The 3,805-nt window shown below is 35.1% G+C and overlaps 1 long non-coding RNA gene across 1 annotated transcript; it reads left to right on the forward strand.

Annotated features, from left to right (window-relative positions):
• The first annotated feature begins 2,535 nt into the window (after positions 1-2,535).
• Positions 2,536-3,284, forward strand: LOC122525399. Its single transcript, XR_006305783.1, has 2 exons — positions 2,536-2,714; positions 3,123-3,284. It is a non-coding gene; the product is annotated as an uncharacterized LOC122525399 (long non-coding RNA).
• The last annotated feature ends 521 nt before the right edge of the window (positions 3,285-3,805 follow it).

Raw genomic sequence — 3,805 nt, forward strand, 5'->3', positions numbered from 1 at the left:
TGCTGTAAGAAGAAATGTAGGTCAAAAGCTTGCGCTTATAACGCAAACGTAATACACACGCAAAAAAACACGCGTATACGTATACATATTTATACGTACAAATGTAAAAAAAAGATGTATCTATGTATGCATGTATATATGTGTATGCGTTGAAGAAAAAAATTGAGAAAAATCAAGTATACTTTCCGTGCGTTTTCGTTGTCGAACAAATCGAGCATCGATTAACGTCTCGGTGATCTTTATTACTCGGGGACGCTGTTGGTTGGTTGGTTGGTTGGTTGGATGGTAGGAAGGAAGAAAGGAAGGAAGATAGGAAGTGGAATGAGTTAGAAAAAAAAAGCTTCTGTTCGAAAATAAAATCATCCTACCGGATAATCGCGTGACCCAACGTGATCCTCCGGTGTCCTTTCGATCGGCTTGCAGTTCTAAAATTGGACGATAACTTTGCCCTTTCTTGTACTTCAAAGAGGAGTATATCATCTCTCTCTCTCTCTCTCTCTCTTTCTCTCTTTCTCTCTCTTTCTCTCGAGTGTTGGGTACTCTAATATATAGGAAAACTCAACAATTTTTAACTACTTGCTTTTTTTTCTTTCCACCCCTCGCCCCCTTACTCCGCCTTATTTTTGTCCTTTTTCTTTTTTCTTTCGTAACGAAAATAACGACACGACGTATACACGCGCACACACACACACACACACAAGAGAGGCTGTTTATTATTTTTATTATTTTTATAAACTCCTTGCATATGTGTTTATTTTTTACCTTTTTCTTTTTTACTTTTCACGTATACGTTGTTGTCTTCGTCGTCGTTGTTGTTGTTGTTGTTGTTGTTCCAATAACGCTATTAATTGCGTCCATATTTTTTCTCTAACAATTATGTTATTAATATTATTATTATTATATTCAAATTAATGATGTATTAATCGATATTGTAATTAAATATGTACATTATATTGGATATTGTATATTCCAATAACGTAATACCGTTGCGTTAGAATTTTTACTTGGAAATAAATAAAACATCATTGTCTTACGTATCCAAAATTTCAAGATTCGCGAATCGATGTACATATGTAATTCATTGTCATTCATGTAATTCATTGATTTATTCTTATCCCAAGTGCATGTAAAAAGCTTCCAAAATTTTCAGCAGAAGGGGAGTCGTCTCTCCACCGACCGGTTATATTTCCTCCTAACTATTATTTCTACCACCCCTACTACCACCCTCCTCCTACCCGCTATTAAGATTTCTTTCACGACGACGAGGGAAAATTGTCTCCCCTTGTCTCTATTTTCTTTTTATTTTTTTTTTTATTTCTTTCTTTCTTTCTTTCGCGTCGTTCGTGCTCGCGAGCGAGAAGCCGAGAAAAACACGCGAAACGAGGTCGTCTCTCGGCACAGGATGAACAATATATGTCTGTGTATGCAACCATATATACGTATGTATCGTGCATATATATATATACATATACATATGTGTAAGTAAGTGTACGTGCGTTCTAGCGAAATGAGGTCGTACCCACCGAGGTCAAAGGAATCTCTTTTATCGCGTTTCCTTTTGCAAAAGCTTCGTCGTACACACACGTTCTCCCCTCTCCTCTCCTCTCCTCTCTTCTCTTCTCTTCTCTTGCTTAACTTCGATTTTTACTTCAAATTTTCTGACCTCCTTTTATTTACCCCCCCCACCACCACCACCACCACCACCACCACTACTTCTTCCCTCTTTCTCTTTCTCTTTCTCTTTTTTTTGGTTTTATTTTTTTTCTTTTCCTTTTTTTCTTTTTCTTTTTGTTAAAGATTAAAGGTAAAATAAAATAAAAGAAAAAATAAAAACGATTAAGATGGCAAGTTGTCGCAAATATATATTTATGTATATAATATACGACGTTAATCTCTTAGCGGATTAAAACGTTTTTATCGTTATGAGTCGTTTGAAAACGACTTTTCAAGATCAATAGTAATTATATGCATAATTTTCTTTAATAATAACGATATAAAGTAATAAAAGTGATACCACCACCTCGGTCGATAACGGTAGATAACGACCATTATCTCATTAAACTTTCAATGATATTTTCAAGGTACCGATCCGTCTCTTGTGATTTAAAATGCAGTTTGATTTTCAACGATATTTTGGGATGATTAAATTGATTACATTGTATCGTAAGAGATAAGCGCATAATATATTAATTCTAGTTATAATTAATGTCATCTTTGTTTAATGCATTTCTTAAGTATTTGTTTTTTTCTCTGATAATTTAAATAATAGAAGGTAAAAAAACAAATATCGATCATTAAGTATATATTGATAGACCCGATAAATATATTTATGCTATGGATATATATGTGTATGTGTGTGTGGCGAATATATATACATAGAAAGCTTATCGTCTAGCAAAGAAGAAGGATACGTATTCCGAAAGATCGAGACAGGGTCGTTGTACGTGATGGAAACGGGACTTCCACGACGCTCGACCGCCATTAACCGAGTCCTACTTATCCGCGTTTGTCGACATTTTATACGTTGCCGCGACGTTGCCGAGTTTCGCAACGTTGCGAACTTCATCGGCCAACAGAACCCAACGGAGAGAAGTTATCGTGAAATACTCAAAATGGACGACCAACGACCAATATGCCCTATCGAAAACGTGCGAAGAACACCAAATTTACCGGCAGTCCACAAAATTATTCACCATTTTGTTATCTCTTTACGTGTAATTACAATTTTATATTAACTTTTATCTAATTTTAATCCGCGCACATATTGATAATGCATTTGTTAATAATAATAATAATAATAATAATAATGATTTAAGCGCGTTACAATTTGAATTGGAATAAAATTAAATTAAATAAAACGTGTGCGATAATATCTCCGATTGGATTTTCCCGCGTTTTTTTTTGAACGAGGCAATTAAAAAGAAAGATGGCCGACTGCGCGTCGAATTCTGAATATCAAATTGTAATCGATATATAATTACAATATTTATTTATTAATAATGATTGATGCGAGGATGGTAACGGAGATTTGAATAAAGTCAAAAAAGAAAAAAGAAAAAAATAGAAAAAACAGAGAAAAGAAAATGAAAAGAAATAAATAACATTTCGACTCGATATTCCAGCGACTGTTTTATAACGAAGTGATTAAAAAAGAAAGATGGCGGACGACATCGAGGAGAGAAAAAAAAAGAAAGAAGAAAAATGAGAAAGAAACTTCTTTTAAATCGTTTCGAATTTATCCAGTTTACCGTATGAAGTCTGCACACGTGTGAAAAACAGAAAAAGAAGGAAAGAGAGAGGGAGGGAGAGAAAGAGAGAGGAGAAGGGGAATTCTATTCGGCAGGAAGAGTTGGCATCGATTGGAAACTTCGAAAGTCGATAAAAGCGGAGAAGTAGAGCGAACGAACGACGCCATTTTCATCGACGTTCAACAAATTGGTTTGAACGTCATCGTGCAACTCTATAGCAAAAAGAGAATATATTTTCAAAGTAATCGTCTTGTGGGTGAAGGGAGAGGGGGCGTGGGGGTGGAGAGGGGTGGGGAGGGGAGGGGTACACACGATAGTAACGTTTAGATAAACAACACGGCCGCCGCTCCTAATGATCTCTCGGCTTTAAAACGGTGCCACACGAAAGAAGCAACATGTAACAATGTAACAACTGTAAAAGAAAAAAAAAGGCATCTTGATGATCTATATAAATTTTTCTTGTTTTATTTATTATTTTTTATCCTCGTAATATAAAAAAGGAATAATCAAGCCTTTAATTAAAATTGTATCTGTCGCATATATCTCCGTATAAAATT

Source organism: Polistes fuscatus, unplaced genomic scaffold (assembly GCF_010416935.1).
Source record: "Polistes fuscatus isolate 324 unplaced genomic scaffold, CU_Pfus_HIC Scaffold9, whole genome shotgun sequence".
Lineage (NCBI taxonomy): Eukaryota > Metazoa > Arthropoda > Insecta > Hymenoptera > Vespidae > Polistes > Polistes fuscatus.